Genomic DNA, 11,946 nt, shown 5'->3' with positions numbered 1-11,946 from the left:
TCCATACTCATTACCAGTCACTGCCCGTTTCCCCATACCAGCCCCTGGCAACTACTACTAATATACTTCCTTTGTTTGTTTTGTGACAGGGTCTTACTCTGTCACCCAGGCTGGAGTGCAGTGGCGCCATCTTGGTTCACTGCAACATCTGTCTCCCAGTCTCCAGCAATCCTCCCACCTCAGCCTCCTGAGTAGCTGGGACTACAGGTGCGCACCACCATGCCTGGCTAATTTTTTTTCTACTTTTTTTTGTAGACACAGGCTTTTACCATGTTGTCCAGGCTGGTCTCAAACTCCAGAGCTCAAGCAATTCACCCGCCTTGGCCTCCCAAAGTGCTGGGATTGCAGGTGTGAGCCACTGCACCCAGCCTAATTTACTTCCTATCTCTAGGGATTCACCTGTTTTGGACATTTCATATAAATAAAGCTGTACACTATATAGCCTTTTGCATCTGGCTTGTTTCACTTAGGATAATGTTTCAAAGTTTATCTTGTAGCATTTGTCTGAACTTCATTTCTTCTTTTTGTCAAATGTATTCCATTGATGAATATGCCACATTTTATTGATTTCTTCAAAAGTTGATAGACATTTGAGTTGTTTCTACTCTTTGGCTATTATGGGTAGTGCTAATATGATATTCATATGTAAGTTTTCATATGGATGTATGTCTTCATTTCTCTTGGGCATGTATCTAGGAGTAGAATCATTGGATCATATGGTAACTTTATGTTTAATTTCTTGAGGAACTGTCAAACTGTTTTTCATTGTGGCTGCCCCATTTTACATTCCCACCAACAATATGAAGGTTCTAATTTCTCTACATTATTGACAACACTTGTTATTGTCTATCTGTTTTATTACAGCTATCCTAGTGGGTACAAAGTGGTATCTCATTGTGGTTTTCATTTGCATTTTCCTGATGACTAATGATATTGAGGAGGCATTTATTTTTATGATTTAAAATAATCTTGGCTGGCGTGTTGGCTCACACCTATAATCCCAGTGCTTTGGGAGGCTGAGGCAGGAGGATCACTTGAGTTCAGGAGTTTGAGACCAGCCTGGGCAACATAGAGAGACATTGTCTCTACAGAAAAATAAAAAAATTAGCTGGGTGTGGTGGTGAACCCCTGTGGTCCCAGCTCCTCAGGAGGCTGAGGTGGGAGGATGGCTTAAGCCAGGGAGATTGAGCCTGCAACGAGCCATGATGGTGCCACTACACTCTAGCCTGGGTGACACAGCAAGACTCTGTCTCAAAATAAAATAAAATAATAAAATAATCTCGACCACAGGAGCACAATAGAATAACTTAAAGAGCTTTTACAAAATACTACCTGGGCCTCACGCTACCTTATGTGGTGAAAATGTGTCATAAAATGCCAACTCAAAAATGGCTTAAGTAATAAGGAAAATTATTATTTCACATAGCAAAAGTGCAAGTTTGGGGAATTACAGAGTCGTTTAATATAGTGGCCCAGTGCTATGATTGTGACCCAACTTCCTTTCTTCTCTGTGCCTCCTTAGCATGCTCATTTTGTCTGTATGTTTACTGCCTTTGTAGTGGTAAGGTGGCTGCGGAAATCTGGGCAGTCTATTTAAGACCTGAAAATATCCAGTGGAAGAGAAACCTTTCCCAGAAGTCTCTGCCTGTCTTTTATTACACCTCGTGGGCCTAGAACTTTATCACATGCCCAAATCTACACCAGTCACAGGCAAATGAAGTGGGAATTCCATGTGTATCGTTTAGCTGAAGTGAGATTTACTACCTTCCTAAATGGGAACTAAATGGGAGTTCTAACAGGGAAAAGGGGAAAAATGGATGTTGGACAGGAAAGTAACAGTATCTCTGCTACGGGCTGCAACATCATGATGATGTAAAATATTAGAGTGAATCTTAAAATTGCTGCTGTTAGTGTTGGTCCTAGTGGCTTACACCTGTAATCCCAGCTGTTTGGGAGCTGAAGTGAGAGGATCGCTTGAGGCCAGGAATTCAAGACCAGCCTGGGCAACATAGCAAGACTGCATCTTTAAAAAAACAAAGTAGCCGGGCACAGTGACTCACATCTGTAATCCCAGCACTTTGGGAGGCAGAGGCGGGAAGATCACGAGGTCAGGAGACTGAGACCTTCCTGGCCAATACGGTGAAATTTCATATTTTTCTCTACTAAAAATACAAAAATTAGGTGGGTGTGGTGGTACGTGCCTGAAGTGTCCCAGCTACTCAGGAGGCTGAGGCAGGAGAATCACTTGAACCTAGGAGGCGGAACCTGCAGTGAGCTGAGATTGGGCCACTGCTCTCTCTAGCCTGGCAACAGAGTGAGACTCTGTCTCAAAAAAAAAAAAAAAAGTAAAACAATTAGCCAGGCATGGTGGCATGTGCCTGTAGTCCTAGCTACTAGGGAGGCTAAGAGGGGAAGACTTTTGAGTCCAGGAGTTTGAGGTTACAGAGAGCTATGATCACACCACTGCATTCCAGCCTGGGTGATGAAGCAAGACCTTCTCTCTACGGAAAAAAAAAAGTGCTGGTTTTGAACCACTGAGACAACACTAATTTCATATCTACAACCTAGTAATTTCCAATCCTATTTATATAGACAGCATGTGTTGAGGGGTGGGGAGAGAATCATATTGGTCCCAGGTTTTAGTTCAATCACTTAATATAGCTCATGAAGTGTGAATCACTTACATTGATTGATACAAGTAAATCAGACTCCTGTGAGCAAGAAGAATTTGCATAATACAAGATCTTATTTGATTTCTTTATCTCTTTCTTGGCACATCTCAAATGTTAGGAAATATTTCCACAATTCCAAGGCCCAAAGCATTTGTCCCAATGCACGTGCTGATAAAGCCTGTTAATGTTTTATTTATACAGAATTAACAGTTTGTTGCATTTTAATTTTGAACAATTAAATCACAGAATGCATTATTCTGTTTTCATTATAAAACATTTGAAGATTTCAAAGACAGAGTGACTGTGTACTTTCCATTTTAGGGGTCTTTTAATCCAGGTAGACTTTGAGAAGTCTAAAATGAGCTATTTAGTATATGGAAATGAACAAGACACTTACAAGACTGGGCCACCCTTGAATTGTACAGAGCTATGCACAGAGCACGTTGGAAAATGACAATGCATTCTCTTTTTAAAATGTAGATGTATGTTTTAACTCATTTTTTTTGTTTGTATTGTTTTGTTTTCTAGAGACAGGATCTCACTATGTTGCCCAGGCTGGTCTCAAACCCCTGGGCTCAAGTATTAACGTATATTTTGAATAGGTAATATACATGTTAAATACCTCTGATCTGAAAATCCAAAATCTGAAATGCTCCAAAATTTAAAGCTTTCTGAACACTGATATGATTTGAAAAAAAAAAAAAAAGCCCATTGGAGAATTTTAGATTTAAGATTTTTGGATTAGGGATGCTTAACCAGTATTGTCACAGTACGGAATTCAAAAGATAAGAAAGTTAGAGCAAAGTGTCCCTCCCCTGTACCGCTATTCCTCAGCAACTCCATTCTCTTCTTGAAAACAACTACTACTAGGAAATTTCTACATCACATCCCTCCTTTCCCTATCAATAGTGACATACTTCTTGTTATTCTGCTTCTTGTTGCCGTTGTTTGCTTATTTTATTAACTAAAGGCTATTTTGGACACTATTCCAAATTGGTACATAATGAGCATCCTCATCTATTTTTTTATGGCAGCATAATAGTCCTTTCTAGGATGTAGATGTCATTATACTCCTCTTTAACCAGTTCCCTGCTGATGGACAGTTACATTGTTTTCAGTCTTTCACTACTATGAACAATGGTGCAAAGAATAACCTTCTACATATATTATTTTGTACATGTGCAAGTATACTTCTAGGGAAAATTCCCAGAGAGGAATTGCTACATCAAAGCAAAATTACAAAATTTACAAAATTACAAAGATAGATAATGCCAAACTGCCCTCCTGAGAGGCTGTAGCAATTTAAATGCCCACAGCAGTGCATGAGAGCACTTGTTTCCCCACAAGCAACAGAGAGCTTTCTAGAAAGAGATGTTATCAAGTTGCCCCCACCTTTAATCTGGGTATGTGGACCCAAAAGTTATCTTGTTCCCATTTTTAAAGAAAAAAAGGAAACATCAGATGCTAATGACGGCCAAGCATGGGGACCCAAGCCTGTAATCCCAGGGCTTTGGGAACCCAAAGATTGCAGCTGAAGGATTGCTGGAGGCCAAGAGTTCGAGAACAGGTGTAGTGGCTCACAGCTGTAATCCCAGCACTTTGGGAGGCCGAAGCAGGTGGATCATTTGAAGACAGGAATTCGAGATCAGCCTGGCCAACATAGTGAAACACTGTCTTTACGAAAAATACAAAAAATTAGCCTAGCGTGGCGGCGTGTACCTGTAATCCCAGCTACTCAAGAGGCTGAGACAGGAGAATCACTTGAACTCGGGAGGCAGAGGTTGCAATGAGCCAAGATCATGCCACTGTACTCCAGCCTGGGTGACAGAGTGAGACTCCATCTCAAAAAAGAAAAAAGAAAAATGCTAATGAGATATTAAAGTATTAAAATAACAAAAAGAAGAATACAATCTGAACTATGTAAAACTTTATGGGGGTACACAGGAAAATGAATAGATACTATTAAAACATCAAATATTAACAGCAATTAAATTTACAAAATTATTTATAAAATCACAATATTGACCATGTTTAAAGGTTTGTGCTTTTTGATAATTGCCTCTGATTTTGTTTACAACCAGAAAACAATTGTCAAATAGCTGCTGTTTTCCTTGGGCTAGGAATCTCATTCCCTTACAAGTTACCTCAGAGGAGTGCTCCTTTAGCAAAAGTCTCTTAACGGATCCTCCATTTGGTTCCACTTTAAGCTGGGCACCTGCTGTTCCCTCAGTATCTCCTTTACATTGCCCTCAAAGATGCCAAGGAACTGGGGCAGTGTCCACAATTCTTCTGCATAGTTTAGTAAATCTACCAAAAATAAAACTCCAACATCTTCATTTTTTTTTAAAACAAATTGCTCTGCTCTGTCCATGTTATGATCACAGTGGAGTTTCATCTTGTTTTCTGGCTTTTCCACCAACAGCTTGTTTTTCAGAGAGCATTAAAAAGATTTCCGAACCCCAAAAGATCCCTCTATCCAGAAAAAGTCCTGCCCATTTGTGAAGAGTCTTTAGGTCCCTCAGAAGGTTGATAGCTCAGCTTCTGCAAGGGCAGGATATTTTGGAGCATTTCCTCAGGGAGATGACTCCGAGGTATGTGAGTTCCTGGGCCTGACTCGGAGGGATCCGAGTTCCTTGCTCTCTCAGCATAAAGGCTGACAGCTGTTGCAGTTGCAGTTTTCTCTCTACACCCAACTCCTTTTGTTGACTTGCAGAGGCTTACATTCCAAAAAAGGTAATTTGAAAGTGCTGCTGAATTGAGATGCATTTTGCTAATTTGTTTTTATTATGCATAGAAATATTGGTATAAAAGGTGTTTCAATTATTTTCTAAGGGAGGGACCTATGTATTGTCTGCAGCCACAAAGCTTTTAAATGGAGTTATTTTTCTCGGCCTATAGTCGCTCTCCCTTTTAAGTACCCCAGCAGAAAAAGTAAGTTTACTGCTCCTCGCACAATGGGCCTCTTCACTTTTCAGGTTTGGGAGACCTGGGTGACCTACGAAAGTTAATTAGAAGGTTAACAAAGACGAAGACAGAGTCGAATCCATCGCCTCTCCTTCAGCCAAAGATGTCATCCATTAATTAGGGAAATCGTTAAGGTGGCCTTTATAGAATCCATAGAAAATCTGTCGTTGGCGGTCGACAGTTTTGATCAGATTTTCCTCTCCCCAATAATGCTATCCTTAATGGTACGAAAAGCAGAGGGCCGGGGCGGGGAGAGGGGCGCGAGGAGGGGGTGGGAAGGATGTGTTTCAGCAACAGTACAGTTAACCAGCCGCCGGTGCTCACGGCTTTGATTCTCAGGCTGCCCTGCATACTTGCTCCATGATGTAATCCTTATTGAACCTGGAGGCCGAGGGAGCGGGAGGGAGCGGGAGGAGCCGTGCCACCGCCTCGCCGCCGCAGGAGGCCCCGGGAGTTAATAGCGCCGGCCCCTGGGGGAGGCTGCGCCCTGGTCCGCGGCCGAGGCTGCCACTCAGCTGCCGGGAGGAGACTCGGCCCCGCAGGCCCCGGGCTGGGGCAGCTCCGTGTGGGGGCGGCCCTCCGGCCTTGCGGTGGGGCCCGGCTCTGTCTCCGTGGCTTTGAGGCTTTCTCGCCGCTCTCTAGGGCTTCCCTGGTTTCTCTCTCCTTTTCCTTTAATTCTCTGGCACCGAAACACCAGCTGAACGAAGGAAGAGCCCCAGTCTGACGAGCTGTTTGCGAATGGAAAGTCTTGTGTTTGTTGGTGGTGGCACAGACACGCCTTGCCTGCCATGCCCTCGCTCGCCTCCTCTCCTGCACATACAAGACTGTAGCTATTTGAACCGAGAATTTCTGCTTTGGACAGGCAAGCCGACAGGGTTTCAGTCTGAATATCATGTATTTAAAGGTGGTGTTAATTCTGAGTGTGGGATGCCTTTAATGTGGATTAAGTTTTCAATGTGGATTTTTTTTTCCTTCCTACCATGGTAAGCATTTGACAATGTACAGTTCAGCGTCATTAAGTACATTTGTATTATTGTGCCACGGTCACCATGGCCCTCTCCAGAACGTTCTCATCTTCCTAAATGGCGACTCTGCACCATAGAACTTGTTTTTGAAACTACATGGCAGGTTGGTTCCATGTTTTTCAAGTTATCATCAATGGATTCTCTTTAAGGAATTAGCATCTTTTAATGGGTTGGAGTTTTCCCATAGTTCTCCATGGCAAAAGCTGGGACAGTATCACATGGCCCTTGTTTACCATGCAAAAAATGTCCATATGCTTTTGGCCTCTCACCAGATTGATGCTGAATTAATATTGTACAAAACGTCGCCTCCAATGTAAATTGCCATTTTGGTTTGCCTTATTTTCCTCATGGCACAGTGGATGAGAGGTGCTGCCCCTCAGCAGAGGCAAGTGTTACCCTCTGCTCCTAGCAGCACAGAGAAAGAACCACAGGCAAAGTCACATCTGGTGACACCACCTACACCCAGGCCCAATGGCTTCCTCAGCCAGGATGGAGAGGAGCTTCTCTCCCTGTCATTCTCCCAGCCCCTTCTCTTCCCCACTCTGCAGGAAGCCAAACCCTGGCCAGACCCAGGAGCTGGGGCACCAAGAGCCACCGAGGCCCTGCCAGCAGCCCCTTTACTGAGACCATCTCTCCTTTCTTGGTTGTGAGCTGGGAAATATGGGGAAAATGAGGGAGGGTGATGCGCTCCCAACTTCCCAGAAGGAAAAAGTAGTAAGTGTCAAAAATCAACTAAATGAGCTGGGGCTGGTGGCTCACGCCTGTAATCCCAGCACTTTGGGACGCTGAGGTGGGTGGATCACCTGAGGTCAAGAGTTCGAGACCAGCCTGGCCAACATGGTGAAACCCCCGTCTCTACTAAAAATACAAAAATTAGCCAGGCGTGGTGACACATGCCTGTAATCCCAGCTACTTGGGAGGCTGAGGCAGGAGAATCACTTGAACGGGGAAGGTGGAGGTTGCAGTGAGCTGAGATCACACCATTGCACTCCAGCCCAGGCAACAAGAGCAAAACTCCATCTCCACCTGATTTTAGCCGAAAGGCCGAGAAGCGATACAAAACTCCATCTCAAAAAAAGAAAGAAATCAGCTAAATGATGATAAGTGCATGGAATCAACTACATACATTATGAAATGTAAGCCAGAGCTCTGTTTGTCACCAACACCATAGTTTAAACAAAGCCCTGCTATTCCCATATCCAAAGAATCTCTATTTTCCCCAGGAGCTCTGTGCCTTTGATTTCAATTATATTGCATGTGTACTTAGCACACCTATGTTGTTAAGCTTGATATTCCTTTGCATGTACAGCTAGAAGAGTATAAAGGCCCTGAACCATTGAACTAAGAGACTGTTAGTAGTCAATTGGTGTAGCTCTCGGGTTGAGCTAAATAAAGTAGCCCCGTCTAGCTCCTCTGTCCCCCTAACTTTGCTTGCTGATTTACCATGTTTCCCCCTAGACGGCATATTAGAATTACCTAAGGGGGCTTTTAAAAAACTCCCAAGACCTGAGCTGCACCTCAGACCAATTACATAAGAATTTCTGGTGAGCCTGGCATGGTGGCTCATGCCTGTAATCTCAGCACTTTGGGAGGCCAAGGCAGGTAGATCACGAGGTCAGGAGATTGAGAGTATCCTGGCCAACATGGTGAAATCCCATCTCTACTAAAAATACAAAAATTAGCTGGGCATGGTGGTGCATGCCTGTAGTCCCAGCTACTCAGGAGGTTGAGGCAGGAGAATCACTTGAACCAGGGAGTCAGAGGTTGCAGTAAGCTGAGAACGCATCACTGCACTCACTCCAGCCTGGTGACAGAGCAAGACTCTGTCTCAAAAAAAAAAAAAAAAAAAGAAAGAAAGAAAGAAACAAAGGAAAGAAAAGAATTTCTGGAAGGGGACACTAGAGTATGGTATGTTAAAGCTTCCTCCAGGGATTCCAACGTGCACTTAAAAATCTAAATCTAAGGTGATTTATGTAGTTGAGATTTATGAAGTTGAAAACTATGATAGCTTATTTCTTTTTGTCTTTAAGAGACTGAGTTTCACTCTATCACCCAGGCTGGAGGGTCTTGGCTCAGTGCAACTTCTGCCTCCCAGGTTCAAGTCATCCTCCCATCTCAGCCTCCCAAATATCTGGGACTACAGGCACATACCACCATGCCTGGCTAATTTTTGTATTTTTAGTAGAGATGGGAGGCTAGGCTGGTCTCCAACTCCTGCCCTCAACTGATCTGCCTGCCTTAGCCTCCCAAAGTGCTGAGATTATAGATGTGAGCCACAGTGCCCTACCAAGGCTGAAGAAGTTTTGAGGTACATGCTAGAAAATGTCTAGATTGCTGAGGAGGGGTTGTTGATAGAAATATAGATTTTATTTATTTATTTATTTATTTTTGAGACAGAGTCTTGCTCTGCTACCCAAGCTGGAATGCAATGGCACAATCTTGGCTCACTGCAACCTCCACTTCCCAGGTTCAAGCGATTCTCCTGCCTCAGCCTCTCGAGTAGCTGGGACTATAGGTGCGCACCACCCACCCAGCTATTTTTTGTATTTTTGGTAGAGATGGGGTTTCACCATGTTGCCTAGGCTGGTCTCGAACTCCTGGCCTCAAGTAATCAGCCTGCCACAGCCTCCCAAAGTGCTGGGCTTACAGGCGTGAGCCACCATGCCCGGCTGTAATATGAACTTTAAAGACAATTCTAGTGAGGACTCAGAAAGAGAAGAGAGCTGGAAAGAAAGCCTTCATTTTCTTAGAGAGTACATAAATAACAATGAACACAATGTTGGTAGAAATGCAGACATTAAAGGCCATTCTGGTGATGCCTCAGACAGAAATGAGGAACAGTTACTACAAACTAGAGAAAAAGTGCTCTTTGTTATAAGGGAAAAAGAACTTGGCCGGACTGTGTTTTAGTGTTTTGTGGAAGGTAGAACTTGTGAGCCATGAAAGTGGATATTTAGCAGAGGAGATTTCCAAGCAAGGTACCGAAAGTGAGGCTTGGGTCCTCCTTACTGCTTATAGTAAAATGCCAGAGGAGAGCAATAAATTGAAGAAGGAATTGTTAAACAAAAAGGCATCAGAACTTGAAGTATGGAAAATTCTCAGCCTATTCATATTGCAAAAAAAATGAGGAATCATGTTCTGAAGAGAATACTAAGAGTGTGGCTGAGTAACTATTTAATAACGAGATAAATGTGGATGTGAACCATGATCTAATCAGCCATCTCAGCAGAAGCCAGGAATAGAGGTAGGATTATACCAGCAAAACATCACCAGCTGGGGGAAAACTGACCAGAATGAAGGAAGGCTGTGAACATGTGTGTGTAGGGAAAACCCCACAGGAGGCAAGGCAAGGGTCTGAGACCTCAGTCTGCTCTCATATAATATAGAATTAGAAAAGAATTAGAGATATAGTTACATAGTTATTTCTATACATAATCATAAATAACCACATAGCTATCCACATGTAATCATAAATATATACATATATATAATAATATAATCCTTAATCTTACTAATAAGTCTCAGGTCAGGAAGTATGGGACTGAAGTGGCATTGGAAAAAGAGGTGACCCTAAGGCAAGATGCTCTAAGTCCTCTGTCATGCCCGCATAAGAGCAGCTGGAGGATGCCTCGGCTGTGCGGCAGTGTCAACACTGTGAAAGCACCTGCTGTTATTTAACCAGCCAGAGGAGGAGACGTCCAAGATGGCCGGAACGTCTCCTTCCTTGGGGGAGTGAGGAGAAAACTCTGCTCTTCCAAGCTCTTATGGTAGGCCTGGGGGCTGTCAGGGAGGCCCACAGACATCCAGGGACTTAATTGTCTCTGTGTGATGCTGTGCTTCAGCGGTCACGTTCCGTGTCTACTTTCATGTTCTGCTTCTGCACCTGGTTCCTCTCTTGCTTAAAATATAAGAATTAGTTATAGTAACATAAATCTTAGTGACCTTGTTATTTCTTGACAAGTATGAAAAAAGTGCTGATGCCTTAGGTTATCCCCTCATCTTGGCTTCTTGAAAATCCTGAGCCCCTGTCTCCAAGACACATGATTTACCTGACCCTATCACTGACCACCATTACCTCACCCTACCTACCCTTCCCCTGCTTTGTACTCAGTAAAAGTCAGAGTGTCCAGGCCGTCGGGGCCACTGCTGGACCGAGCTTTGGTTGGCAGTGGACCCCTGGGGCCAAACTCTTTTCTCCATCTCTGGGTCTTGTGTCTTTATTTTCACAGTTTTTCATTTCCACACCAACAGGGAGGGACTCACAGAATCCTGTAGGGCTGGACCCTACACATGTGCTATCCTTTAAGAAAAGAGAATAGTGACCTGAAGCCAATTCAGAGATCACCAAGGCTGTCACTCCCACCACATGCCCAGAGGCAAGACTATTTTCTTTTCAGTTTCAGAAGGTTAGGCCCTTGAAGACAGTCATATGTGCAGGACCTTCCTCAAGAGCTGGAGAGGTCAGGCACCCTCTGAGCTGAAGAATTATTCTCGAGCTTTACCATCTAATGGCATTTGCCTTGCCAGGGCTTGGACTTGCTTGAGGCCTAGCACCCTTTCCTTATTTGCTCTTTCTCCCTTTTAGGATGGAAATGTCAACTCTATGCCTGTCCCACTATTGTAATTTGGAAGCATATGATTTTTCTGGTTTCACAAGTTGATAGCCGAAGAAAGATTTTGCTCCAGGATGAATCATACCTTGAGTCTCACCCATATCTGATTTAGGTGATATTTAGATGAGACTTTGGACCTTAAATGTTGAGTTGATGCTGGAATTAGTTAAAACTTTGGGGACTACTGGGATAGAATGCATGTATTTGCATGTGAGAAGAATATGAATTATAGGGGACAGAATGTTGTGGACTGGATATGTGTGTCCCCTCAAAACTCACATGTTGAAGCCCTAAACCCCCATGTGCCTGTATTTGGAGACAGGGTCTGTAAGTTGGTGATAAAGGTTAAACGAGCTCATGAGGGTGAGGCCCTAATTCAATAGGACTGGTGGCCTTAAAAGAAGAGGAAGAGACACTTGAGCGGTTTCTGTCTCTGCCACGTGAAGACACAGAGCAGGCAGCCACTCTGCTGTCAAGCCAGGAAGAGGGCTGTCACCAGAAACGGAATCAAACAGCACTTTGATTTTGTAGTTCTCAGACTCCAGAACTGTGAGAAAACGAATTTCTGTTGTTTAACCCACCTAGTCTATGGTATTTTGTTATGGCAGCCTGAACAGACGAATACAAGAATCATATAAAGGTGATACCAATCACTGCCCTACCCCATGTCCC

The sequence above is a fragment of the Callithrix jacchus genome, chromosome 4 (genome assembly GCF_049354715.1).
Source record: "Callithrix jacchus isolate 240 chromosome 4, calJac240_pri, whole genome shotgun sequence".
Classification (NCBI taxonomy): Eukaryota; Metazoa; Chordata; class Mammalia; order Primates; family Cebidae; genus Callithrix; species Callithrix jacchus.
Note: the sequence above shows the minus strand (reverse complement) of the source record.